Source organism: Anser anser (genome assembly GCF_964211835.1).
Source record: "Anser anser genome assembly, chromosome: 12".
NCBI lineage: Eukaryota > Metazoa > Chordata > Aves > Anseriformes > Anatidae > Anser > Anser anser.
The window spans coordinates 21462257-21482529 of record NC_139733.1 but is presented as its reverse complement, the minus strand read 5'-3'; the positions used below and the strand labels follow the sequence as shown (position 1 = coordinate 21482529).

At 37.8% G+C, this 20273-nt stretch overlaps 1 long non-coding RNA gene across 2 annotated transcripts; it reads right to left on the bottom strand.

The window, feature by feature from the left end:
- Positions 1 to 309: 309 nt before the first annotated feature.
- On the bottom strand, positions 310 to 14666 carry LOC310880376. Of its 2 annotated transcripts, none has more exons than XR_014571655.1 (5): positions 14617 to 14666; positions 14236 to 14322; positions 13679 to 13758; positions 3012 to 3117; positions 310 to 2099 (listed from the first exon to the last, which is right to left on the bottom strand). It is a non-coding gene; the product is annotated as an uncharacterized lncRNA (long non-coding RNA). The 2 variants fall into 2 exon arrangements; XR_014571656.1 differs by having other exon boundaries at positions 3016 to 3117.
- Positions 14667 to 20273: the final 5607 nt, after the last annotated feature.

The window sequence follows — 20273 nt, the reverse complement described above, 5'->3', positions numbered from 1 at the left end:
ATTATCTTTATCTTCATCTACTCAATTGTATATATTTGGGTGTTGTCATGCTTAATCTCTAAATTGTAATATAAATGGGGAAAATTCCAATACGGGCGAACAGTGTAACTGCAATGAAAATTGATGATGCTTACATGAGGTTCCTCCTTACTTATCTACAAGCATTGAAACATGGCAAATACAACTTCTACTGTATTAAGGTGTAAGGGAATGTGTGTTAAAAATCCAGGTGGACCCTTGTCTCTACCTCTTTGACATGTAACTCAAAACAGCTCACACAAAATGACCGTTTCATGGTTTTCCATTTGAATGACTACAGAGCAAGCATGCTCCAAATTGAAAAAAGAGGCACAGATACAGCATTTCCTTACGTTGCTTTCCATCAGCTGGCAAACAGAGGCTCTGTTATTTATTCAATATAAGCTCTAAATACTATTTTAGACAGCGACATTTCTATCATGTGTCAACATAAAAAAGAAAAAAAACAGTAAATTAGAAGTGGGCATCATCAAAATACTGAAATTAGAGACCAATCAATTACTTCCCAGGAGCTATATGTACAGATACTAACGCAATGTACTTCTGCTAATGCTCACAAAACTTGTACAACTGCAGGGGTATAAAAATTAATCAGGTATCACTTCACTTGTATTCAGAAAGATACTTATGATACTTTTGAAAGGGAAAGTAGTTTACTGAATTTCATTTAAATATTAGAGCACAGATTACATATCTATTTTGTAGATATTTCACTTTGCTAGTGCTAAAAGTTTTATGTGGTAGTAAAAACAAAAATATAAAATGTGTAAGTACCTTTCAAAAAATGTTAAGTTGCCAAGAACTAGAATAATCTCTCATCTGTGCAATTCTATTAAATATTTGTGACGATGATGGAAAATAAAAGTATATAATTACCTAGCAGGCTGTGACATAAACAAATACATTATAAGCAATTGTTGCAATTACATGTATACTACAGTATACATGCCTTCATGGATTTTTTTTTTTTTTTAAATTGAGGTTTAACATAGGAAAATGAGTGCTTTACTCTGGTTGATTTACATTTTTTTCTGAAAGGTTGTGTATGAACTAATCGGCCTGAATGAACCATTAGGCACTGAAATATACATAAGATTTTCATTAAAATGTTAGGTATTGTTTTTGCATAATACCCGTTCTAGTTTGCAGTGGCTTCCCTAGGAAATTATGACCGGAGTATGGGTTTTTATTTGCATTCGTATAGTCCAAACACAAGATTGTATAAAACTAGTCCATTATTTGAATAATACTGCACATGGACTAGAGAAATCCAACACTCAACCCCATGGCCCTAAAGCAATAGTAGCAAATATTATTCACAGGATGCTTTTTCCTTTATTCTTTCTACTGTAGGTGAACTGGATAATCACAGCAATGTCTTGAATGCTTAATTACAGGATGCAGGTGTTTCTTCTTTTCAGGAGCTCACTTATTAAGGTCACCATTCTGAAGATGAAAGTGAGACATGAAACATTTTCTTTTTTTTCTTTGTTGTTGCAAAGTCTCATTTCTCAAGAGATCATCCCATTTTGGAGGTGTCTGATTCACTATAAATGATAGCCCTTTGCTTGAAAGAGAAACACTCAGGTAAGGGGAAAAAGGATTAAGAATAAAGAAGGCATATAAAGCACAGTTCCTTTTATTTTAATTAATCCGTATAAAAATTTATGTAGAATTTAAAGATTGAAGCAATCTAACACGCCAGAATTAATAGATACAATCAGATAATTACTGCATTATCATGAATATTAGATTATCTAGTATTCATGCCTTGAAGTTCACTTTATTTCTACCGTTCTCTTCTGACGTTTTAATTTCTGCTGTGGGAAAGCTCAGTGAAATGCATTCAAGTGCAGAAAGCCAGCAGCTAGATTTGTAGTATCACCCTGGTCCTATCTGAAATCTCATACAAAGCTTAGGTGAGAATTTAAGAGTTACATGAATTTGCAGTCATATCTGCAGAGACATCAGTTCCACATTTTATGACAGCGAGCGCTTGCCTCAGATCCTTAACCACCATCTTGTGAATCCAGGCAACTGTACCTGAGCCACAAGGACACCTGAAGAAGCAGTATCAAAAAAAAAAACTATTACTACTCTTCATTTCACAGACTCTCCCTCCCCAGATTGGCCCCTTACAGGTTTGTGGAGGTCAGGACTTCTGTTGGTGCATCGCTTCAAGAGCCCGGCCAAGATGCTGTGCCAGCGCTACTCTGGAGGAGCTTTAATTAGTCTTCCTTGCTAATCCAAAAACTCTGCTCACAGCTCTATATACAAAAGTCCGTATAATAACTTTACGAAACTGAATAGCTTCATTTTTTTTCTTAAATTTTTATTTCTAGAAATCTCTTATCTGCAGGAAAAAAGACAATATTCTCCCTGTATAACTGTACCATATTTTTCTTCTTTATGAATTTGCATTATTAATTAACAGTGCTATGTATTTAAACCACTTAAACGGTGTATATCGATGGTTACTGACTTCTGGGTAAGCAGCTTCAAGGTTTTATTAACTTCTAATTTGATAATTATTTCTACCTATTTTTTTCAGCCAATTTACCACTGAATAATTCATGAATAGCAAGGAGTAATCTCAGATACTCTTTGCAGTCATCTTGCTTGACACCTAGCTGCAGAGGAAAGCTCAGAGTGTAGCAGCGGTGATAGGAACTGCCACACGAGTGCTGTGCAGGTTCGATGGAGAAAGACCAGTTATATCCCTTCTAGCTCTGTAACTAGAAACTAAACCTTTGATGACTGATACAAACAGAAGTGGTAGAAAAAATACCATGACACAACACCTCAAATATAAGATGCAGCATTTCCTACCATGTGACCAGCCCGCACCAGTAGTTATTGATTTCATCACTATTATGACATGGTTAAAGTCTGAAATATAGATATCTTGCATCTCTATTGTTCCAATAAAATCATAGATATTCCAGGATAATTTTCCTTTCCCTGCCATCTACCTGCCTTTTTCTCCTCTTCTTAGACTGAAGAAAGACAATGAAGAATTGGTGGTAGGGGGATGGTTGGACCAGACGATCTTGGAGGTCTTTTCCATCCTTACTGATTCTGTGATTCGAAGAAGAGGATGTGGAATAAAAATAGAGCAGGAGTTGGGAAGAGAGACAAAGTTTAGTGCTGTCCTAGATAAAATGAGCACAACAGCAACAACAACAATATTAACGTATATACATTTCTTGGCCTTCCACTCAGCCATATTACACTTATAAAAGTCAGAGTTATAAGTGTTAAATTATCAAGGATATCACATTCAAAGAATTCCTCTCTGCTTTGAAGTCTGTCACACAATCTGCCATTTTAGCCATCACTCATCACTGCTGGATGCGCTGCTCATTTCTGAATCTATAAATGGCAGCAACAGCAACGTTGTCCACATCAGCTGGATTAAAAGTCTTATTTTTTTTTGTTTGAAAATGTCAAACATGTTACATCTATTCTTTTCAGTTAATGAGTTCTGTGCAAGGAGGCAGTAGGATTCCTGTAAAGATCAGGCATTTATATGAGTAATGAGAACAACCACTCCTTTGCTATTTAGGATATTAAAAAAAAAAGATATATAAAGAATGACAGCATTTAAATTTTAACAACTTACTGAAGGGGATGGAAAGTCATATCTTTGTGAAGTGCAAATACTGCAGACATGGTCAGGATAATTTCTTTTTCTTGTTACCTTGTTGGTCCCTATCAGTCAAATAAATGCAATCAATGCATCTAATCCTCTAGTACTGCAGAATTTTCAAGAGCTGTATCTAGAGAAATGCTGATTTCCAAACCACAGGATATTTTCTGTCTGGACCATCAGATGGTACTACGTGAGATATTTGCCTGTAACACTAAGCACTAGAAATCAGTCCTAGCCTTAGAGAACATCACCACAAACCATCTTTTTTTGTTGTTTCTTTCTTCTTCTTTTTTAAAAGCATTTCCTAGCATTTGAGTATTTCTTTCATTGCTCTGATATATCAGACATACCATCCCATAAAACAGTATAAGGCATAATCCAAGTTAATTATCATGAGGAAAATATTGAACAACTGTTCTTTGAGTTACTATCTGTAACCTATTTATAAAATACCATAATTCCTTGTACTATCCTTGACACATATTGTAGCACCTCAAAAATTATTCAAAAATTATTTGAAATAAAGAATGGTAAATGTTAGCATTTGAACGCTTAATTGCACGTGGGTGAAATTTAGCAAGATTAGCAGTGAAATACTTAGGACAGAAGAATAGCTTTATTTATTCTTTTCCTGGGTGGAGTATTAAGCATCCAGAATTGTGCAGATTCTTTCTGAAAATTATTACAATGACTGTTTCCCATGGCAACAAAACATGATGAATCTCGAATAATGACTATATAATGACCAAAAAAAATACAGGGGAGAAAAAAGTTTTAAATTGCTGATACTGTCTTCTCTGGATGCTAAACATTTCCTTCACATGGCAAGAAATGAAAAAGATGTTTCAACTGCAGAACAATTTAGGTTGAAAGGGACATAAAGGGACATCTGGAGGTCATCTTCGCCAACCCTGGCACTCAGAGAAGGGCCAAACCTGAAACTGGATTCATTTTGGCCAGGAGTAAAGTGGTATGAATTTTGATTATTTTCAGTCACAGTTTTCATAGCCTCTCTGGACAACCTGTTTCAGTAGCTGATTATCAGAGTGACACCCCTACCCCCCAATATTTAATGAGAATTTCCCTTGCTGCAACTTTTGTCTGCTCCCCTTTGCTTCCTTTGGTGGTATGCCTCTAAGGGAAGAAATCTGACCCTGTCTTCTCTAAAGCCACTCATTAGATAGCAGCTTCTTGGCCCAAAAGGGCTTGCATTCTACAATAATTGTATAAGACTTGTATAAGACTGTCACTCTTTTAAAGTATTATAGTTAGCAGCTGCCTTCAAGGACAGGTGCCCACTTCCAATGACTGAAAAGCGACCACCGGCTATCCTCTACAGAGTCACTGTAATACAACCAGCAGTTTCTCCTTGTTAAAAAGTGATGAAAAAGAACAGCCTATAAAAAAAAAAAAACAAACAAAAAACCCCACAAAAACCCATTCCCCAAATATTAAGGACTTGAGAAATCAGGAAACAAGAAAAAGGAAAGAAAATTTAAGAAAAAAATCCAGACCTTTTATACTTTGAGAAACTTAAATAGTTCTGACATTTTTGATCATCTCATCTTTTCTTATCTGAACTTTGTACCCTTGAAGAATTCGATAAACCCACTTTGGCAATTTTATTTCAGAAAGAGGGAGCTTGTGTCATAGCACAGTGTTACGTAATGATTAAAACCTGGGAAAATACATGGAACCTGGAAGGAGCCCAGTTTTCAGCTGCATCCTTGGTGCTTATCTATAACAAACACATAGCTGTAATAAAAATGAACTGGATGGGAATGCATGAGTAAGCTCTTCAGATGTAACAAACTGACTTGTGAAAAGAAGAAAATACAGCGGTACTCATGAAAGAGTACTTTCTTCTGATCATAACTTTAATATGTGGTAGAGGAGATGGAAAGCTACTGACACAAATGTATTCCCAGCATTGTAATTTAAATAACATATCTGCACTGCAAGACTGTATCTACATAGACATAACCAGCACCATTGCTTTTCTGATATCAGTCACAGGGAATGAAAAGGGCTGGGCTGAAAGCATCATTTATTTTCTTTAAAACTGAAGAATAAGGGGCCATTTATGCTGCAAGAACTATGTAAGAGATGTCCGGGGAAAGAAAGTTGCCTGTGAGCAAGATTCTCATTAAAGCCGATAGTGGATTGTCTTGAGTTGAAGAGCATTTGTATTTTGATCTCTTACAGTGCTTCCTCGCTCTCTGCTGCCTGGTCCACCCCATTGGAAGAAATGGGTGATCCTGCCCCAAAGCAAGTGTTCAGAGCAGAGTGCATGTCTTCAGCCTGACCTTGCTGCTGATCTCATTTACTGATATGCAAGTCAACCTTTTTCATAGCAACCCTTTTTGCATGGTTTCAGTGGCTTTTTCAAGTATTGTAGACAGGCGTGTGGTTTTCTTATTTACCGCGAAGCTTTTCAAGTCTTGTTTTGTTTGCATTAATTGTACAGCATACTGCATTTTCAATTAATAGCTAGGAGTGCCCAGAGCATATGACAGGTGATTCTCACTTTTATAAACTCAAACAAATACATAACGAAATGCAGAAATAATGACCTGTAGTAAATCTTTTTAATTTTCTTATGTGCGACTGTAGAGAGGAAAAAACACAGATAGCTGTTCTATCTTAATATAAAAATATTGTAATGTTCCTTTTGCTGGTCTAGAAGGTTGATACATCTGGAATCCAAAATAGCAATCCCTGATCTCTCACTCAACTGCTGCTTATCCTGGAACTGACCAAACCCTCAGAGAGCCTTGGTAGCCCTAGGAAACGTTTGCTTTTTGACATCTTCAGGAATGCTTCAGCGTTAGGCGCCTATTGGTAAGGAGATCTAAGAGGTCTTCATGACCCTGCTGTCCAGAGCCTGGATCACCGTTCAAATGGAGCACATGCTACGAACGCAGTTTTCAGCTGCTTATTACAGCCACAGATAACCTGCTTGCTGTTACTAGAGCTGTATGCATTCATCGCTGAGAAACTGAGTCAAAATCGATCTCTGGAATGCAACGTTCAACTCAATGTCTGTCTTCAGAGCCCACACCATAACTCCCAGAACAGCAACAAGATGAGGAAGGACTGCACATTTCATCACATCTACAAGGCATTGAAAACTGCCACCAATCCTTCAGAAGATTTGGCCCACCTTATGGAGAGGGTTGGCAGCAGACCTAGAACTCTTAGGTCTCCTAAGTCCAGGTGTGACACCCCATCTTCCCAGATACTCAGATTCATTTGTGACAGAACACACTTGTAATAAGGAGTTCTGATTTTAGAATTAACCATTATTTTTTTTGGTGGACTTTAATACCAGATCACTTCCAAGGATATTTTTATGAACTAATTTGGATTATGACAGCTCCAATTAGAGTAGAAGAGTGCTGTTACATTTTCCTTAATTGTTTTCAACCAGCATTCTCACTGCTGCAATAAGCAGGTACAAGAAACAAAGGCACTTACTGCCCCTACTGAGTACAGCCATAAAATTATCCCCAGGAAGCAAGAAGATGGAGGGACAAAGCCTGTAATTAAGAGTGGATAGCACAAACAGAATGTGAATTCTTTTAGAAATTTTAAGGCAAAACAAACCACTTCCTAATCCCCCCTCCCCCCGTGCATATTATGTCTGATAAATTCTTCAAGAAAGGAGAAGGAAACAAGCTTAATATGCTGCAATTTTGTCTCTCACTTCCTCTGTTAGCACAGCGCAGATAATGAGCAATCCAATATAAACTATTTGTACTAATCAGGGGAATAAGCCAGTGGCATGAGAAGTTACTTGCCAGAAAAAAAAACCAAACAAAACACTTTTACAGTAGGACAAGCAGAAGGCAACCTATCTTCCTGTTTAGATCGTACCAGGGCTCCAGAGAGACTGTTCAATAGAGTTAGTACACACTTTTGCTAAACCTTTGTGGGTTGGGCTGTGACCCTTTGATTTCAGTCTTTTAAATATGCATGCAGATAGAGTTATTCAGATTTTTCCAATTTTCTCTATCCCAATGGACATTTTTGTGAGCAATAATCATGCTCTTCATAAGACTTCTCTTCCTTACAAAGGTAAAACTATGAAATAAAGTGTTCACGAACATCAGAAGAAACTAGTATTTCTATTGGTGTTTCAGCTGGTGAATAGAAGCCTTTAATAACTTCTGGTGCATTCACTCACATTAAGAATGGGCTGCGGCATGGCTCTCTGCAGGCAAATCCAGTTCTGTCCTATGTTCGCAACATAATCAAGTACTAAAAATCCCTGCACTTGCTTTCCAAATTCTCTTGGGAGATATCTCCCAGCTATTCCCCCTTTCCTCCCACCCCCATTTCTTCAAGGAAAAGCATGCTGGAAGAAAAAAGTTTAAGTTCTTCTAAGCCTTACCCTATAATATTTTAAGGAAGGGAAGAGGCATGGCCATGGACCTGTATGAGTTGGTCCATCAGCAGTGGTTGAAGCCTGAAGGAGAGAAAGATGAAGGAAGATAAGGAAGATAGCAAAGCATGGAAAAAATAAGCGAAGGTAAAATTAAAATGAAAGATCAAATAAATATGTTCAGCAGGTGAAGGAACATGGGATTGACATCGGTGGTTCAAACTGACCCACACAGCTAGCTGTAGAGATGTGGTTTAAACAGTGGAGGAGAAGGAACTGGGAAAATCAAAACTGCAGTATAAGGAAGTCATTAACCAGACAACTACCTCCAGCATTTGTTTATCTACCTCTATTACTGTTTGCCTTGTTTATTAGGATTATAAACTCAAGAGGCCATGCCAACTCCAAAGCAACTATACTGTATTTCTCCCAGCACAACCTCAGTTCCTGATTACAATGCTCCTCTAGGGTGCTACTCTAGGCAAATAAAATAATAAATAATGGAAATGGACCCAGGAGGAAACTTAGATGTTAACTGTGTAGAAACAGCAAACCTGAGGCTTCATTGCTGTATAAATTTAATGTTGGGTTTAAAGCTCATGCTGTTTGACGAGTAGGTTTTTAGAAACCTGAGCAGGAATAAGATGCCACTTTGAAAATGAAAAGCACTGAGATTTCCATTCTGTCTGCTGCAGCATTAGCACCAGCTCTGTCTCTTCAAAATGTTTCCTGCTGGTTCTCCTAGAGCACAGGAAGCAATGTTCTGGTGATTAAGCAGCAATATCATTATAAAAGCCAAATGAATAATCATTGTGTTAATGAACTTTATCTTAGAAAAGATTAGGGTTTTTTTTAATGTTAAGCCTCTTTCCATATGAAAGAGGAAATGCACTCTCATTCCATTTAATCAACCCTGAGATGCTCATGATCTATACGATTTAATTTTCTATCTGCATGTATTCTTCCGTATCTGCATATCCAGTTACTTAAGTGATGTCAAATCGTTTTAATACATCAGGGGAAATGCACTTTCTTGTTTGTATACACAGCAAGCAGTCTTTGCTCTGTGCATTATTTGCAGAATAATTTCTCTTGAAGGGATGTCAAGAGGCCAGAGGGTCCATTGCCCAAGACCACTGTCAGTCTGCTTTGTGGTAAGAAGTTAGTTATCTAGCTCGTAAGTAATGGTGAAAACCATAGAAGAATTGGGTTACTATACAATATAAAGTTACAAAATGGTTTACTTGCGAAAAGATTTAAGAAAAAAACATAGGGGAAACAGCTAATATAGTGAGATCCTGTCTTCTAGTTTGAGAGCACCATGATCACTTCATTCCTCTGCCTGGGAAGAGCTGAACCTCATTCCTCAGGAGAATGACTCCCAAGAGAAATCACTTCAAAAAGTGTTTTGAGATAAAGTAGCCAACTTTTAGCTTTGACTATTTGTGCATGTCTGATATCTTATTTAAAGAAAATGAGAAAAAAAAAGGATGCGAGCGACAGGTATCACAGTGTGCTGTTGCTGCAATAGAGAGCGATGGGCTGCATTCAGAACCACATCAAACACTGGTTTTAGCTCATTTCCACAAAAGCTCCTATTCAAATGATGCCCTCAACTCATGGGAAAATCCTGCAGCAGTCCTGGAGCATGAGAAAAAGCAGAATATGATGAGAAGGCAGAAGAGGAAAGCCCTCCCCAGGAGCTCATCACAGCTGGAGGTGTCCAATTGCCTCTGCTGCTGCCTGGGAAGCCAAGTCTGTCCAAACCATGTTACTGAGAAGCACAAGGCATGTGGAGAAGGAAAGCATTCAATAGATATATACTTACTGGATTAATTCTGAATGTAAACAGCATGAGGTCATGGAAGTGGTTCAAGGGACAGAAGAATCTTTTTATAGTGATGAAAAGACTGAGTAAGCTTCATTTGTTGTCAGAAAAAAAAACCACACACAACAAAAACAAAACAAACACTTCTACCAGAATGTAAACATCTTGAATTCCAAAATGGCTTTAATACAAGAAAGTAGCTGCAGTTGTAGATTCAACATTAATTTAAGTGAATGGTTATCAGTCAAACCAATGCCCATAACCACCAAATCTCATCTTCAGAAAATGCATTGTGTCAACTGCTGGGTAAATATAAATTCTTTATTGGTCACAAAGGTACCTTTATTGGAAATATGAAGGTATGAAAAATTAGGTCAAGGGAAACATTTGTGATTCATTTTGGGTTCTCAGAAAGAACCATTTCTGAATCAACTTGCCTAACACCAGTAGCAATCACGAAGCACATAACATGCTTTCTTGCACACATTTCCTCAGATAGCAAACTTGTATCATCATTGCACTATTGCAACTGCTCTCTTTTTCCTTTCTTTTCATAATGCAGGAAGAGATAAAGTTGTTGAGCTAAAGTGTGTCTTCAATTAGTGTACGTTCTTCAGTAATCAGTACATCATTTAATTATCTGTAAGCATAACATCGTGTTGCCATGGTATTTTTATCCATGCAGTTTAACAAATGACACGATAAACAAAGACCACACCGCACATGAAAGAGAATAGTCATGCAGTCTGACTCCGCATAAGTTATCTTTTATTGGTTTGTAATAGATTTGGGAAATGGATAGCATATGCTACAGAGAGCGAGCCAGACACCAACACATGCTAAGAAGTCCAGAGGGGAACACTCAGATAATTACAAGCTTTTTGTGGATTAATCAGTCTGCAAAAATGTTGGAGTAGTGTTAAGCACCCAAACACCAATTCAACTCCCACTAAAAAAAAAAAAGTTGTCATACCCCTAAATCATCCGCAGTGTAACTGCTGGTTGCCTTTTCTCTTCTACCAGAAGAGAAGGGTGAACATACACACCGTAAGAGGAGACCAAATCTGTTTTCAGAGCTGCACAGCACTAACCTCCCCCTGGTAGCACTGTGGTGTTATTTTTGCTATAGCCTCTGCGCAAGGCACTAATAAAGGAGGCAGCATATGGAACCGCCGCATCAGCACTGTAGCAAATATTGATCCCTGCTGTGACAAAATGTGACAAAAAGTTTGCAAATGACAGCATGGTCTGACATGAATGTGTGTGCCTGTGTTACTGGGACAGTCAAGTATCACATTTGCAACTGGATTTGGGTTTCACCAAACTGACATTTCCCTGCCAATTTTCAGTTCATGCATAAGTCTCCAAATCCAATACTTTTAATTATAACAGAGAAAATGGATGTCACTTCATGATTATAGGCAGAAACCAAAACTAAAATCCATACTTCCCTTTACTTTACTCTCTCTCTCTCTCGTTTTTATTTCTCCTTAACTTTTTACCCATCTTCCCTCTAACTTACAGTTAACAAGTTTGTTCTTTACCATTTTGTAACCTAAAACAAATTGGGTTGGAAGGCATGAAAAGTTTGAGGAAAAGTACTAGAGAAAATTTGACAAACAGACATAAAAAGCTCTATATGTAGGCAGATGAGGTGAGCCAAAGGTAACAAAGTCAAAATAAAGATGTGAAGAAATATAGAGGAAGAGCAAAGAAATCTGCCTTTTTATTTTTAAGCACTTTATATTGAAATAGAACAACAGAGTGGGAGAAGGTATTAACCCAGAAAAGAGAACAGATTGGGAGGAAACCAGGCAAGGGTAAATGCCATCTGTATTTGTGGTATTACATACCTAAATAATAAAACTAGATAGAAGTTTTCAAAGGAAAAAATAAAAAAGTGATTCAGATAATTTCTAGGAATAGTGAAAGTTATATGAGAAAAAAATAAAAGTTTTTACTCAAAGTCCTCATACTTATGCAATTTCTTCTTTATTATTCTCTTTAAAAAGACATTAAAATATTTGTGCTTGGATCAAACCTGACAGACTGTTTAATTTATTGTGGAATTAAAAAATATTGGGGTTTAATCAGAAATCCCAGATTATTTTTCACCTTGGCCAGCCCCATATAGATGCTTGCATAACTCTGCTGTTCCATCTGTCAGTGGGTTGTGAAGAGGAGGTGGAAGGTGGTGGGACAGAGCGACTTGCACTGCCCTTTGCTTTTGCACCCTAGCAAAGACAGCACTAGCACATCTCAAAAGTGACCTCTAATTTCAAGTTACTTATTAACCACTTTACCAGACTTTTCCTTTCCTTTACCTTTGTTGCCCAACAGTTTCAGCTAACATCTGATCTGATGCTAACGTAATTTATGGGCTGTTTATTTCTCCCCTTCCCTATCATTAATAAAAGGGGATTGCTACTTTTATAGTTACAGTTAAAATAAATCAACATGTTAATTGAGATTCAGGTGGGTACCTACAACAAACGGAACAGAGAGGAAAAGATCTTTAATTTTAACTCTAGCCTTTTACATTTGAAGTAGGAGTTTACAGCTGGGAGAGCGAGGTCAGGGGAAGACCATTATTCTTTAGACTTGTCACATTAAAATGCATCCATCTGCCTTGCCCAGCTCCAACTCCCATGCATACATGCACCAACACTCCACAAGGTGCTCTCAGTTTTCAGGGACATTGCATCACTGCCTCATCCTGTGGCACAGCAAGCACTAAGCCCTGTCACGTCTGTCGTAATAGACATTTTATATGCGATTAACACACACAGTGGTATTGAGCCCAGGTACCAAACATCCACCATCAAGAAACTGAAGAAGCATCCCCATAGTTGACATAGTTTCATTTTCTTCAGCACTCCAAACAATTAACTGAAAAGACTTTGAGTCTTCATAAACTTTATGCTTATCTCCTGGTCCTCCTGAAGGCTGCTGGATTATTTTTATAGCACATTTGCAGAAATTCCCAGTGATATACACACCAAAGCACCCACCCAGATTTAAGAAAGGTTTGGGAAGCCAATAGCTTCCCAGTTTACGTAGATGTTTTTAGTAGCTTTAAATTGTTATGTGAAAGAGTAGGCAGTGAGCTAGTATTCACTGTCAAAGGGCTCACAGGACAACTGTAAGAAGAGGGTTTTGGAAGAAATTGTCTTGTTTGCAGGTTTTTCTTTGAGTGTTAAGATAAAATAGAATGACTTGGAAAAGCATAAGGCACCAGGAGCCATTTTTTCCACATTGCCTTGTCCAAGTAATGTATGAAGAAAATAAGTTGTAAAAGACTATTAGAAGTTAAATATATATATATATCTCCAAATCCTAGCACCTTCTTATATAAAAATACAAGGTTGCACAAAGTTTGGAAACACAAGCAGGAAATTGCTCAAGTAGACACAAGCTAACACCTTACAGACAGATGTACCAAAACTTTCTGCGCACACAGAGAAAAATACATACTGCAAGAGCAGGTTGCACCAAAACACTTACTAGTAATGCCAAAGATATAAGACAACAGGTTTTCCACAACTAGTAAGCACTGTTACTTAACAACAAATTGCCATAAGTCTCTCCAAAACCCACACAGTGGAAAAAATCAAGAGAAGCACTAACCTCAGTAACACAACTACATAGAAGATGCTTGTCTCCAGGGCTTTTTTTTTTTTTATTTAAATATTTCAGCTGGTAGCTGTCTCAACAGATCTGCATTTGGTGTCCCTCCCTCCCAGCCCGCCCTGGCACCTGCTCTTTTGGAGCTTACCTGGCCACCTGATGGATTTCCTCTGTGCCCAGCAGCAAGGGGAAGTCACAGCTGGGAGACGCTCACAGCCCAATCTCTGCCTGCAAAAGGTTTATGAGAATCACCTCATTGCTGAAATGATGTAGATGAGGATTTCCTCCCCCTGCCCAGTCATGAATAAGTATTGCCCATGGAAATCAGGTGTCTGTCAAAATATTATTACACCTAGCTAAAAAAAAAAATATCAGTATGCCTTTGATGGGAAAAAGAGACATTTTTCAGTAGACCCTTGCTACAGATGAGCCCATTTCTCTTTGTTTCTGTATATTGCTGAGAAACATATAAAAAGAATTTAAACTGTTTCATGCACCCTACAAGGTTATTTGCCTAAGGAGTGAAAGATACAGTTGGGATAGACATTGAGCTTTTTTTAGAATGTTGTCTGATTTGATTCCTGCTAGTGGACTTGGTCTACTATTTTCTGGGCATCTTAGTGTCAGATAAAACACATCAAAAACAAATTATTTAAAATCTGTCAGAGGTAACTTAGCTATGTTTGTAGTAAGAATTTGACATACTGCTGAATCCTAAAGTTTGCTTCTGCTCCTTGAAGGGAACACAACAGACTGTGCTTCAATGACACCAGACATCTTCCCTTTTGTATGCTGGGGTGGAGTAGGCAGCAGATTAATAATTCAACATGGATTAAAGCGTACAACATGCAGTAAGCAATCAGATGTAGTTAGGTAAAATATATACATGAATACAGAGTGAACAAGATCTATGAATCTATTGTAGGTGAAACTTCATAATAATATCTGTATGAGGATCAAGAAAGAACTAGAATCCTATAAAATACCTAGTTTAAACATACTTTTTTTTCTTTATCATCATTTGACCATTAGAAAGATTTTTCACCAGGACCATACTGCAAGTAAATACAATGTATTCAGACTCACCCCCATTTTCTTTTCCTTCACTAGAACTATTGAGAAAGCATGTTTCTCCTCAAGATCCTTATATCAAATCAGCGTACCTCGAGGCAAGTATATGACCACATAATTGAAGCAGTAAATTGATGACAATTAGCACATTAGCAGTGAACAGCAGCAAGTGATAGTCCTAATTGACAATGCAGTGGTTAGTAATTGATGTTAATGACTCACAAGAAGAGGAGAATAGTGACTAATAACCACAATGTTTAGCTGCTTTCCCTGATTGTAGGCCTCATACGAGGCAGGGGCAGGTGGGCAGAGTGTGCAGAATTGCCACCCAGCTGGCAGTGCACAATCTGGAGGCCGAGGATGCAAGCAGGCGCTGAGGAACATATACGGCTTTCTACAGCTTAATAAAAGATGTTTCAAATTGCTCTAGTGTTCAGCTACTTAAAGAAAGTTAGTAATATATTCACCACTTCCACAAATCATACTTCTCAGGCATTTTCAGAAGAGCTGTTCTGGTTCTGTAAATGCAATCCCTGAGCAGGGAATGTAGTAATGAAGGGGATGTTCTCCCCCCTTTTAAAGTGAGTTAATACATGAGGCAAAAACAGGCATAAAAACAAAACAATGCCTGTTTAAAAGTTTAAAAAGCACCGGGCAATATTTTCTGGACAGATGGTAGATTTTGAGCAGCCTGCCTTATCTGGGGGCTCTCCTGTTGCTATAAACAACCCATAGAAACTAAGACCTCGATGCCATTTACTGGGCTGATTTGCACCCAGAAGAAGAATGGCAGGATTAGGAGCTTTATTTTCTAGTTACTCAGGAATTTCTGTGTTCATAAAGATGTATTCACTACATAAAATACTTATTGTATTGAAGAAGAGGAGAATTAATCATACTTCACAGTAAAACATATGGATACCCATGTGGACGGCAACAATTATCTAAAGATACTTAACATGACAACATTGAGGGATACCTAATTATAGCCTTGGACTTCCCTTCTGTAGGTGATGTACAACCACGTATACAGGATAATACCTACCTTAAAGATCGATGCCAAGACCCAGTACTGTGGAGTTTTCTACACATAAAGTGGTTTCCTTATATCAAAGCCAAAAATTCTGAGAATGAACTTGCTATGAAGCTCTTTGTTTTTAATGTACAAAAAATGTATTTTTAAATCAGTTTTGAGAAAGATTAAAAAGCAGTCCATGGCTTTAACAAGGCTGGATTCTGTATGAGAATTATAATCTTCAAGGCAATCATTTCCACTGGAGTTTGAATGAAAAAGCAGCCCCCATAAATTTGAGCAGAACTCAGTTCCCTTTATATTCCTCCTCAAGTGCCTATTACTCAGATTCAAATCACAGGGAGTGTATCTCTACAGCCTTGACAGACCTTCTCATGGCCAGTCTTTAATAGAGAGAGCCAGATTCTTAGCTGCAATGAATCAAAGCAGTCAATCCAAGTCAATGTCTTGAGGCTGATTTACACCATCAAAGTTTTTTCCTTGCTCTTAGGACTGCTGATGGCTCCTTATAGGAGCAGCAAATCCCAGGTGTCCCCCTAGGGAACATACAGCAGGTTTCCCTAGCACTGCTAGCGTACAGTGGTTCACCTTGAGATGAATTCATGAGACATGGGACTTCTGCTAGTACCATACTGTTCATATTTTCTTTCCACTAGTGCAAGAAGAGATTTTTTTTGCCCCTCTTTGCTGCAGTTACAGACATAGAAAAAGAGATGGAAATTTGGCAGACCTGTGGGGATAAATATTCATTTTATTTTTTCCTTTCCCTAGAGGGATCGTCCCTGTGGGCATGCTGTGCTTCTGTGGTTAAATAAGAATCTGGTGGCAACAGGTTTTATTGCAGTATGTCTTTCTGCTTGGATTTGGAGGGAGGTGGCTGAATAGTCTGTTAATAAAAAGAGAGAACAAGAATAGCTAAGGGTCCCCTCCCAGTGGCTGAGGCACACAGAAAAGACAAAATGCAAAAATCTTTCAGGTGTGTTGAAAGTTCTTCATAGTGAGAACTTTTTTCCTGCCTTGGCACAGTCTGTGTAGGTACCTTGCTACCATGTAAGACCACAGGTGGATGCATTAGTGAAAGAAAGTATTAATTCCCCAAAAGTGAAAAGTAACTTGGTATTTGGGGAATATTTTAATGACTGAAATATCAAGGTCTGTTTATGTGCAGCTATTACTTCTTACAATAAAAATATTTTAAAGAACACTTTTTAATAATGTTATGTTCATATCCTGTTATGTAGTTTCTTCAACCACAGGGCCTAAAGATGATTACTGCATTTGTCATCAGCAAATGCCTTCATTAATTTTTTATTTTACAAGATCAGTCATTCATTATATAGTACTCAAACATAAACTTGTTTGTGACCTCTAGTTGTGCATGTTTCCAGGTACTGGTACAGTATTCTCTTGAACTTCCAAAGCTTGTACCTGTGATAGCCAGTTACATTTTCACTTCTCCAAAAATTATGAACTACCAGGTGAGAAGGGCTGAAGACACAGTGCAATAAGACCCTTCCAACCATTTTCAGAAAGTGGAAGGTTCTGTAGGAGGTCCTGGATTCCAGCTTGTTGAAACTAAAGTGAATGTCAGGGATGCTCAGAGGATGCTCAGGCGCAGACATAGCTTTGCTCCCATTATAGTTAGAATTGAAAAAAAATATTTTCAACAGAAATCACAGGAACGGTGTTTCCAAAAAGACGTGCATCTGTCACAGAGAGGGAAAAAGGAGTTGTGTATCACCCAGCTATAAAACTCCTGCGTGGTGTAGGAACCTTTTTTTTTTTTTTTTGGTCTGGCTACTGGTATAAACACAAAGAAATCTCGGTTTTCTCAAGTCTGCCATGTAACAGCTGTGACTGAAGTATATTAAGGAGATGCCATCTCAGCCTTTAAAAGAAATGATCAGGGAAACAAGAAATCATCTGGTGTTTCTCTGACTTTATTTTGAAATTTTATTCTCAGTAGCGGAATCCCGCTGGGGAGTTGAGAACAGACTTCCTCATAGCTGCTTTTTCCAGTCACCAGTAATTTTCTCAACCTATTTAAGGCAGAACTGTGAAAGGAGAGAAACTTGTTTAGCTAGGAAAAGGAAAATGCAGTCTTCAGTTTTTCCTTTTTGGTGTATTTTGCAGAGCACCTCAGCACCCAGCCAGCAGTGTGGTGGTGGGCTTCGTGTGGAGGACACCTCTGACTCCCTCACCCACCTGTGCTGGGCAGGCAGGGTGCCTGCTCTGCGCATATCAGAGAGGCCACATGCCCTAAAGGTGTCAGCCTGATGGGACAGATCATCTCTCTGTTTGTTTAACAGCGATCCTGAAGCACAGAGCCCCTCAGTAATGAGTTACAGTGTCTGGGAAAAGGGCTTGTGCCAGGCGGTCCATCACTTGCAAATCTTATGCTGAGGACAGCCACGAGGGAAGATGTTAGATTTCCACTTGGGGTAATTTACTGTTGGTCTTTTGGCCTCAAAACAGCTACGTGGGTCCAGGCCCTCTGAGCGAGTGTCCTGTAAATCTGAAGACTGTGTCAGAAAGCTCCACCTGAAGCAATGGACCCTTCCCAGTGCGATTTGCAGCTATGAATTGCTTTCCTCAGTGCCTGTGACAAATTTTTATTGATGTCAATGTGAGCCAAGGACCCGAAGCAAGTTCTGTTTCTGCTACTGATTAAAACAAAAAGAATGAAGGGAGGAAGGAGACATAATACCTCAGAGTTTAGTAAAGTTTTTAAGTACTAATCTTGCGGTGATTTTATTAGCTGTATACTGATAATAAACACAAAATAATTGAAATATATCTCAGTGACATCTATTTCAAATTTCTCTCTGCTTGTTACATTTTCCTGGAATTATTCATTTATTTTGATCACAAAAACATTTAAAGCAATTTGTAGAGAGTTAAATAAATACAAGACATTTGAATTTGCATATTACTTGAATTTATGAGCTTTTATAAATCTATTTCATGCAAAACTAATTATTATAATGATCATAGAGTAAGAATCAGCACTGTACAAGACTTAATTCAAACTACGTTTTTGTTATAAACTCCTGTTTTAATTTTCTAGCTTTGCTGAATAACTAGAATTTGCAGCTGTAGCAAAGTGCCTCATATATAATGTATAGATCACATCCTCTTGCCATTTTTCACAGGTGCCTGGCTATTATACGGTTCAGAATTCATTCATAGTGCCTATTAGAGGTCTTTATATGTAACTGACTTCCTTTCTTGAATATTTATAGCTTTTATGAGACATTTATGGGTAGGCCCAACAAGAGTTTCTAAGGAAATACTGGGAAATAGTTCTGTATAACATCATTAATATACGGTTCTTTGATGGTAATGGCCACAAATGTCATCTAATTGCTATATTCTTGCATTGTCTAAGCTTTGTATTGATGGAGAGACTGACACAGAGAGCTTCTCCAGTCTAAAAAGTCTTCTAGGAAACAATTTGGCTCCCACAGAAGGAAACACAATTCAGTCTAGAAATTAACCATTCAAGTCAGGGTGTCTGCGCCTGTGATTACTACAGCCTGCATCCAAGTCTGCAAATACTTGAATGAAAGTCAAAACAGATAGTTTATGTTAAAATACTTGTAAACCATATAAGATTAACTCATTTTATGTTGTGACAAAGACAGTCCTAGGAGAACAAGCTATATTACGGAGACTAATGACACATTGCATAAAAGAGAGAAATTGTTTTGCAGAGTTGTAAGTAATAGTGAGATTGAAATATTAGATAATATTTGCAAGCAAATTCAGAAAGGCAATCCTCCTTATCAGAGATACCTTGAGGGTTTAAGACAACATCTGCTGCTTCTAATAAAGTTATATTCATCAGTGTGGTCAACAAGGTTGTAAGAAAATTACACATTTCCTACTCTACTGTCATTATCAACTTATATTAGAAAAGAGGATTGAAAATGTATGCATATATATGCATATATGATTATATGTTATCTCTGGCTTTGTTCCCTGTGGGCTTAGGGGTTTACTTCTGGAGGTAGCTAAGGTTTAGGGGACCTTACATCAAAGAGAAAAACAAACAGTGTAATTAATATTTCTGTGAAAGTGTAGAGTCATATTTTTCATTCAGAAGTACCGCATTGAGAACATTTTGTATGGGAGGAGCTGCTAAGCCAACGTGGTGTAAAGCAGACAGTTACAGCATCCATGCTATTTGAATCCCAGAGCTGGCCAATAATAAACGGATTATGAGAGAAATTTGTGTATGTGCTAAACCTTCAATATATTAAGCAAACAGTACTTAAAGAGTTTCTGTGGGTGGAAAAGTATGTACACTATAACACATGTACACACCCTTCCTTTTGTTCTCTCTCACTTTGTCTAAAAATTATAATTATCCTTCTATATTTTCTAGATAGGTAATTAATAAATAAGGTGTGAAATTTTGTGTAACTGCTGATACTGGGGGTAAGTATGTTTACTTCTTTTAAACTCATTATTCATAAGAACTAAGGAGTTCAAAATAGTAGTTGCTTATTTTTTGGAGGCAAATATTAAAGGCTTTTTGCATATTCTTGCCTTTATCCCTAAAACTGCTCACTGGACTTTCATGTCACTCACTGGTGCTGGGTTGAGACTCCTCTCTGGAGTAGCTCCTGGCATCTGG